The sequence below is a fragment of the Nicotiana tabacum genome, chromosome 6, assembly GCF_000715075.1.
Source record: "Nicotiana tabacum cultivar K326 chromosome 6, ASM71507v2, whole genome shotgun sequence".
Classification (NCBI taxonomy): domain Eukaryota; kingdom Viridiplantae; phylum Streptophyta; class Magnoliopsida; order Solanales; family Solanaceae; genus Nicotiana; species Nicotiana tabacum.
The window spans coordinates 78,003,907-78,020,321 of NC_134085.1; positions in this window are offsets into that span (position 1 = coordinate 78,003,907).

Below are 16,415 nucleotides of genomic sequence, written 5' to 3' on the forward strand. Positions count from 1 at the left end.
GAAGACAAAGACCCTTCGGTGAATATGCCCCAACGATGTCAGGGCGAACTCATCCTAATATGTACGGTAGGATTTGCTGTGACCGTATCTCTTGTACAAATAATCAAAGTAGGACTCCTTCAAATATGTCAAGTCTAGATTATTCTTTAGGCCCATCATTTTGAGAAAACCTCTACCCTTACGATTTTCCGGAATTAACAAACACGGGGTCTCCCATGGTACACCAGCCAATCCTCTTATTTCCTCTAGCAAGGGTGTCATCTCAATCTCTCCTAAGCGAAACACAGACCTATCATAATCCCAGAATAAAGTAGCAGCTTCTATGATTTTATTGTTGGGTTCGACCTCCAGGAGGGAAGGTAGATTTCCTAGGTATTTCCGGACAAGAGTCTGATCACTGGAATGAAGATCCTCCCACCAGCTTAGCAACCTTGGGTGGATGTTTGTGACCATGCCGAATCTGGGGACTTCGTGCCTCATGTTTCTGCAAGACAAAAGGTTTAGGCCCTTATCCCCACAAGACTCGACTATTAAATACCAATAATTGGCATAAAAGCATTTAGTTCTCCAAATAAATACACAAAACGTGATAGTGTCCGTTTTGGTTTTTTTGGAAACCCAGTGGACGTTAGATAAGGCAATCTTAAAGAGTCATTATGCAGACAACATAATTGACTCGGCTAGGTTTGACCATGATGCATGCACAGTTAAACAGAATAAGGTTTCTATGGGGATTTTAGACTGGTACCCTTGAGCGGACAACTCAAGAGGGAAAGGCACGGAACCGTCGACTACACCGTTGATCGACTGGTTTTACCGCAAAGACGCCTTTGCCGGATTTAAAGGGTGATAATATCGGAAAAGCGCAACCACTCATTATAAGCGTTGTTATGGTATTTGTTTGGCACGAGTGGAATATGATGTTGAAAACATGCTTATGCAATAATTAAAACAAGTTGTCACGTATTTGCACGTTCATAAAGTAATAATTACAATAATTTAAAATAGTAACAAATGAGTGCAGTAAAGGAAAGCAGTGAAAGAAACAAGGGAAAGAAACAAGAGGCAAGTTAGTTTTCGCAGTAGAAGAGGGAATTAAATGTTTAAAGGTATTAAACAAATAAAGCACATAAGAAATGTAAAGTCACAGTAATAGCTTGAAATGGTAAAAGCCTAAAAGTCATCCCCAGCAGAGTCGCCACGCTGTCGCGCCCCCTTTTTCTCGCGAAATCGAGTTTGTGACATTTGGGAGGACAACTCGTTCACTTTCGGGAATTGGGTTTGAATTGAAGAGTCGCCACCTAATGATTAAAGTGCATTAGGACACTAGGAGGGGTTTGTTTTGAGTAACCATAGGTTGGGTAAGGGTTTGAAATTATCCCAAGGGGAAGGTGTTAGGCACCCCTCAGGATCCACTAGTGTGGTTCCCGGCCAAACTATTGTTGTGACTTAAGTGCAAATAACACATAGGCAAATAAAGGCTTCAATTAAGATGGGATTTTCACGTAATGGTTATAAATAAACAAAAGTAAGAAAAAGGAACTAAAAGAGTTGATTTTCTTAAAAGAAATATTTAAAAAAAGATTTAAAAGGAATAAAGAAAACAGAGGAAGGGGGGGTCCTAGGTTTATTAATAATATGGATCACCCCACATAACATCTGGTAATCACTCCTCAGTGAGGGGCTACACGTGATGTTATTGCGTGGTCATCATATCCATGTCTACCCTTTCCCACCCCGTTAAGGTATTAAAACGCGAAATGGTCTCGTTTACTTATTGCATGCTATTACCCCCCCAATCCTATCAGCCCCGGAGGCACTTGGGACTACTAATCCTAGAGGGAGGAGGTATTGGGATTATTTGTGGTTTCAAAAGGTAAAATACTAAGGCAACAAACAAAACACATATAACAAATTTGGGGAAGCATATAAACAAATAAAATGGCTCAAACAGACCTCATTTAAACCAAAGAAAGCACATAATGTAGCATGACTTGCATGTACTGTTTAGGGTCTGATTAAAACTTAAATGGTGGAGGCAGATTGATTTATTACATAGTTCAGATAAGAAGCCCGAATCAGGCCTGCCTGCTAGTTGTAGTTAATAAAATCTGATTCAGTTTATAAACTATCCTCTGGCTTACCTAAGTGTTAGACGAAAACCTATATGCATGATATCTACTGATTTCAGAAAAGATGAAGTATACTGATTTTAGAAAAGGTTGTCAGTTATTCAGGAAAGACGAGTTTTGACAAAAGATCATAAATTCTGCAGACATTAGACATTGTTGTTACTGGTTTTAGACTTATAAGCGAGTGAAACGTTTCAGACTTAGTTAATAGTTCCTAAGGCATGCTTTCTATGCGTTGCTGATTTTTAAAAAAAAACTTTTGGACATAATAAGAATGCAGAAACCCTATAGGCATGACATCTAATTGTAGTTGATTTTCAAAACCTATATACATATTCTCTACATGCATATGCAGAAGTCACGATATCTACATGAAAGTGCAGGGTCCCTATAGTCATGGTATCTAAATGAGAATGCTGAAGTTCCTATAGACATGGTAACTAAATGAGAATGCAGAAAATCTTATAGACATGGCGACTAAATGAGAATGCAGAAATCTTATAGGCATGGTAGCTATATGAAAAATGCAAAAATCTTATAGGCATGGTAGCTATATGAAAAATGCAGGAATCTTATAGGCAAGTTATCTACCCTTTTTTACATGCATGGTTACCCTTCCCTTTTCACTAACCATCCCCAAAAGTTATTACAAGTTATTACAGTCCAAATAAAATAAAGAAAAATACATCAGAAATTGACAATTACAACCAAGGAGAGCCTGATTCAGACTTCCTGTCTGAAGTATGAAGTAAACCAACTCCAAAGATCATGTTTCAAAGCCTTTCTCCCACTTGGGTGTGTCAGAGTTCCCTAAGAGTTTCATAAGAACTCCGGGCAGTGCTTACACCCAAATATATCACCATATTAAGCCAAAGTGCAGTGTGGAAGGGCCAGCCCTCAGGTGTCCAAGTTCAGAGGGAACTCAAGGTCCCAGGGCAAGGCTCACAAGAGGGGGGCAGAACTTAGGAACTAAGAGAGAGTGTAAGTGCAAAATTCTAAAAGGGGGAAAGGGAAAGGGAAACAACACACACAGGGATATAAAGAATGGGGAGTTGCAAGAGGTAAAAAGCAGGCTAGTGGGCATAACCCAACAATGGGAGATGCTGGCACACCCATAAGCCTACTAGAACACATTGTTTAGAAGTTAGGATCCCCTAAGGGATCAAGTTCAATCCATAGACAATAACTTGTATATTTTCATGTTTTAAACTGTAACTCAAAGAACATAAAGGGAAATAGGGAATAGGGATTCATAGCAGAAACAAGCAAAAGGGAATCAACATACTAGTTTAAGTATTTAACTCTACAGAAGTAGTAAAGTAGACATAGATGCAGAAAGCTGTAAGTAAACACATTGTGGGGATGCTGAAATTTAAAATTAGGACATACCAGTTTCAAAGAAACAAGTAGAGAAAAATGCAGCAGTCTGGTAAAAACCTCAATGCAGACAAGAAGAGAGAGTTCTATTATGTGAGTAAGAGTTCAGAAGAGATTGTGTATTGTGAAGTCTGAAGTGTAGTGAAGAAAGGTCGTGCCCTTTTATGGTGTAAAAACCAAGTAGAAATAAGGTAAGAAATAATTGAAGAGCTGATTATCAATCAATTATACAGGACTCCCTTTAGTTAAGAGATTCAGATTCAAACGGGTATAAACCAATTAAGGAAAGAAATTAATCAAACACTTTGTGCAAATAAGGTAAGAAGATCAATTAACAACCAGTAAATCAAAAGGGTCTGAGATTTTGTATGAATGAACCGAGTCTAAAGATGGGAAAGGTTTTTAACTTAAGGGAAATCAGCAAACAATGGAAAGGGAATCAATTAGACCCATATTCAGAGGGAAGTAGGAACTAATCACAAATTCAAAAGCTACTTTAAAGGGGAAGTTTATCATATATAAGGAGCATGCGAACATGTTAAGCATGAAGGAAGACTGTAGTGTCATTGTAAAGTCAGTAGAAAATCCAGTATAGAAAAGTTTAGCAGAAGGTCAGAGTCATATGAAAGCAAGGAATGGGTCTGAAAGAGTTAGGGGTTTTGAAATAAGCCCTAAGTTCAATCAAATCACATAATTAAGCTTGGCGGAACCCCCAAATTCTAGGGTTTCCACATTAAATCAAGTACAGAGATGAGAAGGCAAGTAGTTGAAACAGGCTTAGAGGTTTCAGAGTTGAAACCTCTTGCATGCTTCTTTCATCAACAGAAACTCATGACAAAAACATGATAGCAAAGTAACATGCGGAACACAGTAGAAGCACTCAAAAGAAAAACACTGATAGGAACAGTAAAAGAAACATGCTTAAGAGATTTTTCAGAAGAAACTTAAACATGGCTTAATAGAAGGAAAATAAGAAAACTTAAGAACTTAGCAGGAAAATACAGTAGGAGAAACATGCTGGAACATAGTAGAAGACAAAAAAAAATAAGAACACAGTAGAAAAACATATGAGAGCATAGTATGGAAAACATGGTAGAAGAACATACAAGCATGGAGTATATAAAACTCAGTAAAAGAATATACAAGAACGGAGTGTAAAAACTCAGTAGAAGAACATACAAGAATGGAGTATAATAACTCAGTAAAAGAACATACAAGAACGGGGTGTAAAAACTCAGTAGAAGAACATACAAGGTAGAAGGAAAACATAGAACAAAATAGAGGCAAATACACACATTTTGATGTTCGAGTTAGGGTTTGGGAATGTTCGAGAGAGTTTGAGAGTTCAGAGGCGGCTGGTTAGATGAACTGATTTAGGGTTAAGGGGTTAGTAGATTAAAAAAGGAAAGAGGGGTTTGTGGCCGTTGACCATTTTGATCAACGGCTTGGATTTAATGGGGGGCCGGACGGGTTAAACTTAATTGGATCAGGGGCGGGTAGTTTAGGAATTGGGCCGGTCCATTTGAAATTGAAATTGGGGTTAATTAGGGGTCGATTCGGGCTAAAATTTAAATAGGCAGGGCTAGTATTTAAATAGCTACTTTTTTTCTTTTTATTTTATAAAAAATAGTAAAATAATTTCTGGAAACAAATTAAAGATACTAAATCGATTAATAATACGTAAATATTAAATTAAAAATACTGGAATCAAATTTGTAATTATAAACACAATTAAATCTTAAAATAGGCTAAAAATTGCTAAATAAATTTGTAAAAAATGTGCAAAAATTACCTTAGCTATATTTTGGTATAAATATGAGAATTCAATAAAGGAGTTACCAAAAATGATAATTTGAGAAATAATTATTGGTTTTTTCTGATAAAATAAGGCGATAAATCGATTTAAAATTCTTTTAAAAATTGAAAAAATAATAAAACACTTGGACTTGCTTATATATGCATACGTATGCTATTTGAAAATATTTTTCATATGAAAAATATATAGGGAAAAATTTGGGTATCAACAAGTACCTAGCAGAATAACAGTAATATAAGCAATACAAAAGTAACGGGGGAAGGGTAACATGCTATGGGGAAAATACCAACAAAATGAATCACAGTAATAGTGGAATAAGACAATTAAGATACTTGAACCGAAACAACAAGAAATCATAACAAACAGGCAATAAGTGCACGACATCACCATTCGTGCTTTTACTCTCAGTCCTCACAATGTAATCAAGTAATGAAAATGTGCACGGCAACATCTTCGTGCTTTATCTCTCTTCCTCACCATGTAAATATTAGAAATCTGCACGGTATCACCCTTCGTGCTTTATCTCTCTTCCTCACCATATGCATCAATATCAATGAAAACGTACATGGCATCACCCTTCGTGCTTTATCACTCTTTCCTCACCAAATGCATAAATATGAATGTGCACGGCATTACCCTTCGTGCTTTATCTCTCTTTCCTCACCCAAACAATAGCAACAACAATATCCCAGCAAGGGAATCAACAACAAGAATAAACACATCCCGGCAAGGGAATCAACTATAACAAAACTGGTACCAACAATTAACTTCACAAATGAAACCTCAACTGGAGCCAATGCTCAACAATAAACAAATACCACGAAGATAATCATAAGTCTTACCCAACACAGAGAATCAACAATTTAGACATTTGTAGTACTTATTAAGAAACATAACGATTACAATTTAAGACTCACATGCATGCTTGACAACGACGTATAGATACTCGTCAGCACACCTATACGTTCGTACACTACATTAGCACATAGCAAATAAAGCACAATACCTATTCCCTCAAGCTAAGGTTAGACCAAACACTTACCTCGAACTTCCACGGCCAACTCAAGCCTCAAACACCGTTTTTCCTTTAGAATTTGCCTCCAATTTATTTGTATCTAGCCCAAATTAATTTAACAACATCAATAAATGCTAAAGAATTCATACCCAATGCTTAATTATAGGTTTTCTATCATTTTTCCCAAAAAGTCAAAAATCGATCCTGGACCGCTTGGTCAAACTCGAGGTTCGGACCAAAACCCGATCACCCATTCACCCACGAGCCCGAATTTGCAATTAGCTTCGAAATCCGACCCCAAAATGAGGTCTAAATTCCAATTATTCAAAAAAACCTAATTCTACCAAAAACCCCTAATTCTACCATGGAAGAACAATATTTAGGCCTAGAAATCTAATGGGTGTTGATGAAAAATGAAGGAGATGGGTTTAGGAACACATACCTATGATTTGGTGTTGATTTTTCTCTTCAAAAATCGTCTAGGTTCTGATTTTGGAGGGAAGATGTGAAAATTTGGCTTATTCCCTTTTCTGCTACTGTTTAAAAGAGGTGGGCGACAGTGTTAATCACGTTCGCGTGAGCACTATCGCATTCGCGAAGAGCTACCAGTGGTGAACTTACGCGATCGTGGGAGAAGCTTCGCGTTCGCGAAGGCTTAGCCCAGCCTGGCCTTCGCGTTCACGATAGAGGGGTCGCGTTCGCGTAGTTCTCCCTACATTCCATGACCAGCCCACCCTAAAGTTACGCGTTCGCGGTTGACTGGTCGTGTTCGCGTAGAGCAAATCCCCCAATGCTCCGCGTTCGCGACCTGGTTCTCGCATTCGCATAGGGAAAATTCCACCCCAACCCGGTTTCCCTTCGCGATCACTATAGTTACTACGCGATCGCGATGCACAAAATGTATGTGCACCAGAAGCAGCAAAACCTGCAACTTTCCTAAGTGTAAAAACATCCCGTGGCCTATCCAAAACTCACCCGAACCCTCGGGACTCCAAATCAAACATGCACACAACCCTAAAAACATCATACGTACTTACTCGTCCGATGAAATCGCCAAAATAATGCCTCGAACTATGAGTTTAGATCAAAATCAAAGAAAAATCTCCATAACTCTTAAGTTAAATTTTTAACAACCAGGGTCCGATTCACGTCATATGAAGTCCGTTTCTTACCAAATTTTACAGGCACAACTTAAATACCATATAAGACCTGTACTGGGCTCCGAAACTAAAATACGAGCCTGATACCATCAAATTCAAACACATTTAAATTTTCAAAAACTCTTATAATTTCAGTTAAATGATTTTCTTCAAAAATTTATTTCTCGGGCTTGGGACCTCGAAATTCAATTTCGGGCATATGTTCGAGTCCCACATTTTTCTATGGACCCTCCGGGACTGTTAAATCACGGGTCCGGGTCCGTTTATTTAAAATATTGACCGAAGTCAACTTAAATTCAATTTTAAAAGTAAAATTAGCATTTTTATCAAATTTTCACATAAAAGCATTCCGGATATACGCCCGAACCGCACACACAAATCGCGGTGAGATAAAAGAAGGGTTTTACGGCCTCAGAACACAGAATTAACTTGTAAATCAAGTGATGACCTTTTGGGTCATCACAATGCCTTACCCAATTTATAGTGCTCCTTTTTTTTGTAACTAACTTATTTTTATTAATCAACAATTAAGTATTACATAATCATAGCTAAACTACCTCAGCTAGCTATACAACTAACCAAACCAAAGAAAACTCCCATCATTCTTCTTAGTAGCATAAGACTTCACATCTAGAAGATAAGCTGTTATAAAAAAAAATTTAATGCATGGATAAATTGGCAAACGTCACAGTCTGATAGGTAAAGGCAGGGGCGGATTTACATGAACTCAAGCGGTATCACGTGACACCGCTTCATCAAAATTTTTTACTACATATATATATATATATATATATAAATTAGTTCACAAAAGCGTGTATTACACGTGTATCCCATGCTATTTAGTACAACTATTTTAAAGCAATATGTATATTCTTAGAATAAGCATGCAATGAGTTACACAAATTTTGAAGAAAAAAAAATGTAAGCTCAAAACTAATTTATGGTGAGTCTACTATGCTTCAACAACACATACTTTATACATGAATATGAGGAACATAGGCTATGGTTGCAAGTGCTACCCGTCTTAAACTTTGTGCCTTATGTTTAAGAAATTGTAACTTCCTCTTTTTTATAGTCGCGTACATGTCAAGAAGTTATTTTTGAATGAAAGTAGAATTTTGTAGAAGCCGTAGAGAAATTCGATCAACATATGCATTCATTAGGATGGCTAGAAAAATCAACGTCAATTTATGGTGTACAACTGCATAAAAATAGTAGTTAACTGCAATATAAATAGATAATAATTGTTGAAATCAATAAATTTGACTCACACTTATAAATTATAGTTGCACATACATGTACCCTTTGTCTGATTCAAATTTTTGAGCTCTTTCATCTATGAATTTGATAGAAAAATGTTAGTTGAATTGCATAAATGTAATAGTATCAATAATTTTAACACTCCAATCACATATCAAATGTTGATGGTTTGATATTTTTATATTTTTATTAGTCGCACTTCATGAAAAATTTAACATTTTTATAGATCAGAGAATGATTCACACAAATCAATTTTTCGATGAGAATTTAAATATTATCCCATAAGTTTTCGAGTAAAAATTTTCATATTGAAGAAATAATAAAAGATGATAATTTTTTTTGAATAAAATATATAACAACATCACAATAGTAGGAACCACAAATGTATTGTACGTGCTCAAATTTGTCACCATAAATACTTTATTGTGCACCTTTATATAGTATAATGAGGAATGTCAAAAAAAAGCTATAATGCAAAAATATTGTTGCTCTTGAAGGTGAAAGAAATAAACAATCAAAGTTGAATAACTAAGAAAATTAAACATACAAATTTGGCATGCGACAAAGTCACCAAAAATGAAAATCAAAATCAAAGAAGCAAATACTAATAGCACTACGATAAAAAAGAAAGGAAAAAAAAAGAATTGTATTATCTATTATGACATATTGTCTCACAAGAAGGATATAGTTATGAAGAATACTTAAACAGTACATACACCATCATCATTAACATCAAAATTAAATTTTAATGCAGATAATGAATTTAACATTCATACTAAATAATAAGGTATTGGAATTAGGACAAACAAATCATTTGATGTGTTTTCTATTCGGAGTAACTGATCTACGACTACATGGAACGTAATAAGAATTTAACGTACCGTGAAAATACCAATTAATCTGCAATAAACATATTCTGCAATGTTTGTTGCGAAGTCTACATTTGCAGCAAAATTTTGCCTTGACAATATTAATACTAAATAATTCGCAACAAACATTGACAACAGTTAATTAGCTATGATCCAAAAAGGACCCAAGCAAAGTTTACAATTGCATCATAAGCTATTGAATATAACATGACAATATAAAAGTTTTGTACAGTCCTAAAAAAAATTCATATTAATTTATCATGCTCCGGACTTTCTAGAGGATTTTTCACATTAGTGTCATGTTTAACTTTAGAACTTTTCAACAATCACATAATCAAGAATAATAAGTTGCTAACTATGATCTAAAAAGGACTGAAAAGAAGTCAATAGTTGTACCATAAATAATTGAAACATATATACCTTGCAGATACAGGTGCGTGGAGATACTCTTTTGAAAAAAAGAAAATTCTTGCAGAAAGTATTCAAAAAGGATAATGGGACAAAGATACCTTATACACAGATAAAAAGTTTGGTTTTGTGCCGCTTATATTTTCGTTTATAATGTAATAGCTTTTATTTTGGTCGAAAAAATTCTTCCACACTTGAACGCCATTGTTGAAAAGAGTAGTTTGTATTTTTGTTCCCTGTGTTAAGACGGACAAGCAATAGACTCACCATAGGAGGCAGTATATTGAACGGTGAATATAAGAAACTATAAAAATAAAATTACCTGTTCATCAACGAATATTAGCTGCCAACGTACATCTTCGCCGTTCTCATTTTTGTATTCTTTTATTGAGCCTCGTCGAATGACCAAAACTTTAATTACCCATTTTGCAGCATATTTCTCCAACTTGCTTATAAGTATGCACAACTTTCCCAGATCTTCTTCGTTTGCCATTGTAAATTATCCTATAGTAGTTGTGAGCACGTGATTTTTGTTTCGCACGACAATCGCTCCAAAAGGAAGTAAAAAATAATAATTGGCCCTGCTGTACAAATTTTGGATTTCTGTGCGGCACCTTGTTAATTTATTTGTGACTTCGGCCCATTTTTATTTATTTACTTTATTAAAACAAAATTCAAAAAATATATATGTGTCCTGCATAATTCGAACCGTAATCCGGTCGTTAAATAGAAAATCATGAATAGGCATCTTCGTCCGTGATTTTATTTTTTGTTCAACTTTACCTGTTTTGAAATATTTTAGTGTGCAAATAATTGTATTGAGTGTGTATTTAATTTTAATTTGATTTTTGGTTTAGTTTTGTTTTAAAGAAAGGACCCCTTCCCTTCCGGACTTAAAATTGGCCCAAACAAACAGCCCAAAACCCAGGCCTGCCCGGTCCAACACCACCTGATACCCAGGACATCCAAACGACGACGTTTTAGCCCAGTGTGATCTGGGCCGTTGATCTCAGATTGATCAACGGCCAAGATCAATCCCCCGTAACCCACCAACAAACCCGACCCGTCTCACCCGGACCGACCCCAAACCTTTATCCTTGAAACGACGTCGTCCCTGTTTAGCCAAAGGATCCTGGCCCTTCATCTCATCTCATCCAACAGCCAGGATCCATTTGCTCACTAACTATATAAACTCCTAACACTACCCTGCCCCCCCCATCCAAACCCCAGCCTTCATCGTCTTCACCATAATCCCCAAACCCTAGAGCCGCCCCTGTACCCCTCACCATGAAAACCGGCGGCACGGACGTCGGTGACCTCGCCCCTAACACCATAGAACCCCCATGCCATCCTGAACCCAAATCTACCAACCACACACTTCGAATCCTATCCTACCTTCTCGAATCTTCATTTGAAGATTCGAGTCGGAACCTAATCTACACCGATCTGCCTTAAAATCATACCAGACACCCCCCAGACCCCCTCGTGACCAAACCATACTTGGTTTGGTCTGAATATAACCAGGGAAGCACGAATATTAGATCTGAGTTTCGAAACCACAAGGTCCCTCGTCACTGGTTCAAACCGGTTCAAACCGAAGAGGTTAAGGTCTGATGGACTTTAATCAAAGTGTTTCTCATTTGAGAAACACTTCGATTAAAGTCCATTCAGCCTTAAGAAAAGTTTGTCCAAATCCGAGTTCAAATTGTTAACTTTTCAAGTTTTAAGGTAAGTCTGCTTTCTTTCCTTTATTTGTTTTAGTCCGTGTGATTGTTTAAAAGTCTGTTCATATTTGTTTTGATTTTATCAACTTTTGTTTGTCCACTTCACTTAAACCTCTGTGTTTGTCTAAATCCCCCCTCCTATTCTGATAAGGCATGTGTATTGGTTGTGTTTCGAGTTTGGACTGACTAGCTAACTCCTCGAGTGCATTTCTGCTTAGTCAGTATAATTCAAACCATGTATCGATACTGTTTAAATGTTTGATTTTTGGCTACGATTGTGTATGTTAATGCTAATATAGTCGAGTCGACATGTGTCGTCAATTAGTTTCAACTGTCCGAACAATAACAAATCAACTTGCTTCTGTTGAACATTTGCCTGAATCAATTAAGAACCAAGTCCTGTTACTTATAGTCGTGAATATGATTTCAGAAACCTAAGGCTTGGTCTGTAACTGAAATCTGAGTTGGTGGCATGTGCACTTGTGCACAGCATGTGCATTGTGCACAGCCTGTTTTCCTGCATAAAAGGGTTTTCAATTTCAAATGGTTTGACAGCATATGCTGTCAGATATATTCTAATGCCCATACTTGCTTTTAGTTAATAAAATGGAAAAGTTGAATCTGCCAGGGAATGTGAATGGGGTTTAATATTTAATTAGCTAAAGTTGGAATTGAAAATGGAAGGCACATGGGAGGGGTACTGGGATATTCTAAAACAGGCTGTTAAAAAGGGTTAGTGTTTAGGCTTATAAAGAGGAGGACCTGGGATATACAGAGGGGGACTGAACCTGGAAGGAAAAAGAAAAAAAGAAGGAGACTGTGAGGAATTCTTTGAAAGAGAAAGGAAGATATACAGACACTGGACGTTGAAAGCTGAAATACATACAAATAGATATACACAGAGAAAGGATAGGGCTGATTTTAGGAAAACATAGATAGAGAGAGGTGAAGAGATAGAAGGTATACAACCAACAATCAGAAACTTTTTCCTCCTATTATTATTGGGTTTCAGTGGTTCAAATTGTTCAAATCAGTTCTGATTCTTGGAAAGTCCAGTTTGTGTCTATTAATCGAGTGTTTTTCATTGGTTTACTACTGGTTTGGTCTGTCTGGAGTTCTGATTCTACTCCACTGGGTGTGGCTGTTATTTGGCTTTTGCTTTCTATTGGCCATAGTCGCAATTCTGCACTCGAGCCTGTTTCTTGCTGTATTGCTTTGCCTGCTGCTATTCTGCCCTGTTGCTACTGATAGTGCTGTGATTGCTGCTGCATTCTGTTATCATTGTACTCTACTGATTGCCCTCTTCTTCAATTGCAAATATTCCCAGGTACACAACCTTTGAACCATGTATTGTTGAAAGTTTGAAGTTGAAGCAGATAATAGAGAAATGAATATCAGTTTATATTATAGCATTGGTGTAAAAGATAGTTCGAATGTTAGTTGGGCCTGTATTTTTACTGCAAACTGCAAATATTCTGTATAAACTAGCATACATTCTGTTCAAAGTGAACTGTTAGATAGCATGGCTCAACAGTAATGACAGTATGACTTAGACAGCATGTTTGATTTAGTATACATTCAGTTCAGTATAACACTTGTTTGGTTTAGTTATGACTGTATAACATAGAGCCATGGTAAGCACTTGTATGTATTTTACACAGACCTCTGAATTGACAAATCTATGGTATTAAGTCCGGGATAAATGTATCCCAAACAAACCCTCATGCAGTCACATTAAGAGTTGGCCATGAAGGCCAGCTTTTCCTGTCAGATTATGTGCTCCAATATAAGTTCGATATCGGGTTTCGGTATAGATTCTTTGTTTCGAAATAATGTGATGATTGTTGGGAGAAACTAATAGTCATTTCGAGTTCATTTAGTAGTAATTTTCCTAATAAACAGCCGATTTCGTTTATCAATTTCAAATAGGTTAGAGTGCTAAAATGGAACTTGGAGGTCGTTAAACATAACTCAATATATGTTGTTAGTTTGTTGCAATCTCACTTAGCAAATTAATAAGCGTATTCACTCGATGAAGACAAAGCATGAGGCAACTCTCACCTCATGAACAATCAATCAGGTAATCAAACAAGTTTAGGTTCGGCAAACATAATAAGGATTCAGTCTGTATTTGTTCAAACAAGTAAAGTTTGGCATCGCCTTTCTCTTTAAAGATAAACGCAGTAGAAATGTAGCCGCTGTAGGGTGCCCTTCTAAAAAAAATGAGACGAGCCTCGCCGAATAAAAATGCAAATTGCGGGGCCCTCAATAATTGATCATGGTAAATACTTAGAATTTGGGACAGACTGTTTAGTGAATTCCACTGCCTTCCCCAAAGACAATAATGCGTTCAGATTTCTTTAGGCGCGACTTTTAAGTAAATTATATTCTTAAAAATCGGGTGCACATTGATGTGACCCAAATCCAAGTCTCAACAGAGTCAAAAATGTGTTAACAACTACGGGTGCATTGATTGTGACGTGGTTCGAGATGCATTTTCACGACGTTGCAATTCTATAAAATAAATGATAATAATAAAAGCGGTTTAAACTCAATAAAAGCACATAGGTCACAACATGTATTTAAATCAGATATTTAACCATTATAACAATTTAAGCGACCGTGCTAGAACCACGGGATTCGAGGATGCCTAACACCTTCCCTCGGGTCAACAGAATTCCTTACTTAGAATTTCTGGTTCGCAGACTTCATTTGGAAAAGTCAAAAATTTCCTCGATTTGGGATTCAAGATAAACCGGTGACTTGGGACACCAAAAGCCAAACCTTTCCCAAGTGGCGACTCTGAATTAAATAAATAATCCCATTTCGAATATTGTCACTTAAATTGGAAAAAACTCCACCCGCGCATTTAACCCTTCGGGGAGGGCGCGCAAAAAGGAGGTGTGACAGCTCTGGCGACTCTGCTGGGGAATTATGACCCAGAACCACTGGTTCAGGGTCCAAGAATTCGAGCTTAGAATAATTGTTATATCTGGCTTATTATCTGATCTTTATTACATGTTTTGCATAAAAGTGCTAAATGTTGTCTTTTACCGCTTTTGATATTATCTGAACTGTATATATAAACTGTGCCGAAACCTTTCTTTTCTTACCTCCGGGGAGAAGCTCGCTGGTCGAGACTCCCTATTCTGTTAGTGTCAATACCTGAAATAAGAAAGAGGTCGGACAAGTTACAAAGCCGGACGATCTCGCGGGTCCCCGGTACGTAGCCCCCTCCTCGACTCGAGTTGTCCGCTCGGGTACACAGTCTAGAGCAAATACCAAGGTTTAAACCTAGTATAACGAAACTTCATGCCGGATCCCTAGTAGGAACGCTTATTTGCATCATATTGCATTTGACTTAGGGGACTCAGCACAGGGGTTGGGTCCGTCTAGGACAGGCAACCTGAAATGGAAAAGACCATCATGCTGCATTCCTATCTGTGTTGTGCATTTATTTGCTTCGGTTCCGCATGTCGACCGGTTCTTAAAAAAAAGGGAAAATAGCAGCGTAGGGGAGATAATTACTTATTTTTGGAAAATAAAACCAATGTCCAAGTAGTGTCAAAACCTCGCCGGAATTTTTCTAAAAAAAAACTGTTTTGTTTATTGAGAGTTGTTAAAAACAAATATATATAAAAAAATTTCTTTTATCACTTTCAAAAATAAAAAAAAAAGAAGAAAAGGTATTTATTTTAAAAGTAAAAAAAAACAAAAAAAAAAACAAAAAAAAATCGAAAATTCATAATTTAAAAAATGTGTTGTTTCTTTTGTAGTACCCCTTTTACGAATTCATACTAATAGTCCAAATTTTTTCTAAAAAAAATATAAAATAAAAATATATATATAAAAAAATAGTTCCTTTAATCTTTATCTCTTTTCAAAAACAAAAAAAAAAAATATAAAAAATACGTATTCCTGATTTCTAGGTTTATTCGATTTTTCCTATTTTTACGATATTCCCGAACTACGCCGGTTTGATTTTCACCGGATGTGAGATACGTAGGCAACCCTCGTCGGGTTCAACCCCCATTTTGCTAAAATAGCCAAAATCAAAAAATATGTTTCAAATTTTTAAAGAGTCATAAATAAGTCAGGTGATGCTGTTTTGTCATAAATAGCCGAATGTTCCCGAAAGGGACGCCGGAAGGCTAACTTTGCATAAGCAGCCACCTTTGGGTCATTTTTAAGGTTTAGTCCAGTTGACCCACACAACCTTAAAATCTTCGTCCCCTAGGCGTTGAAAGGTCGTGTTAGCAATATTGAGTTTCCTAATTTTTTTAAAAAAAAAACGAAAAAAAAAAAAGTCGTAAATGAATAGGGTGACGCTGTTTTGACATGAATAGCCGAATGTTCCCGAAAGGGACGCCGGAAGGCTGACTTTGCATAAATGGCCACTTTTGGGTTTTGTTTAGCATTTTTAGACCCACACAGCCTTAAAATCTTCGTCCCCGAAGTGCTTAAAGGCCGTGTTCAAAGCTTGGTCCCCTCTGTAAAATATTTTGAGTCAGTCATTTTTGTTAAAATCACCTTAATAAATGTGCAGGATGAGCACGATGCAAAATGAATATTTTTCAATAATGACCAAAATCCCTGTCAAGTTACGGCTATGGTGGAATGATCTAGGTGTTGAAGGGCAAAATGAGGTTAAGAA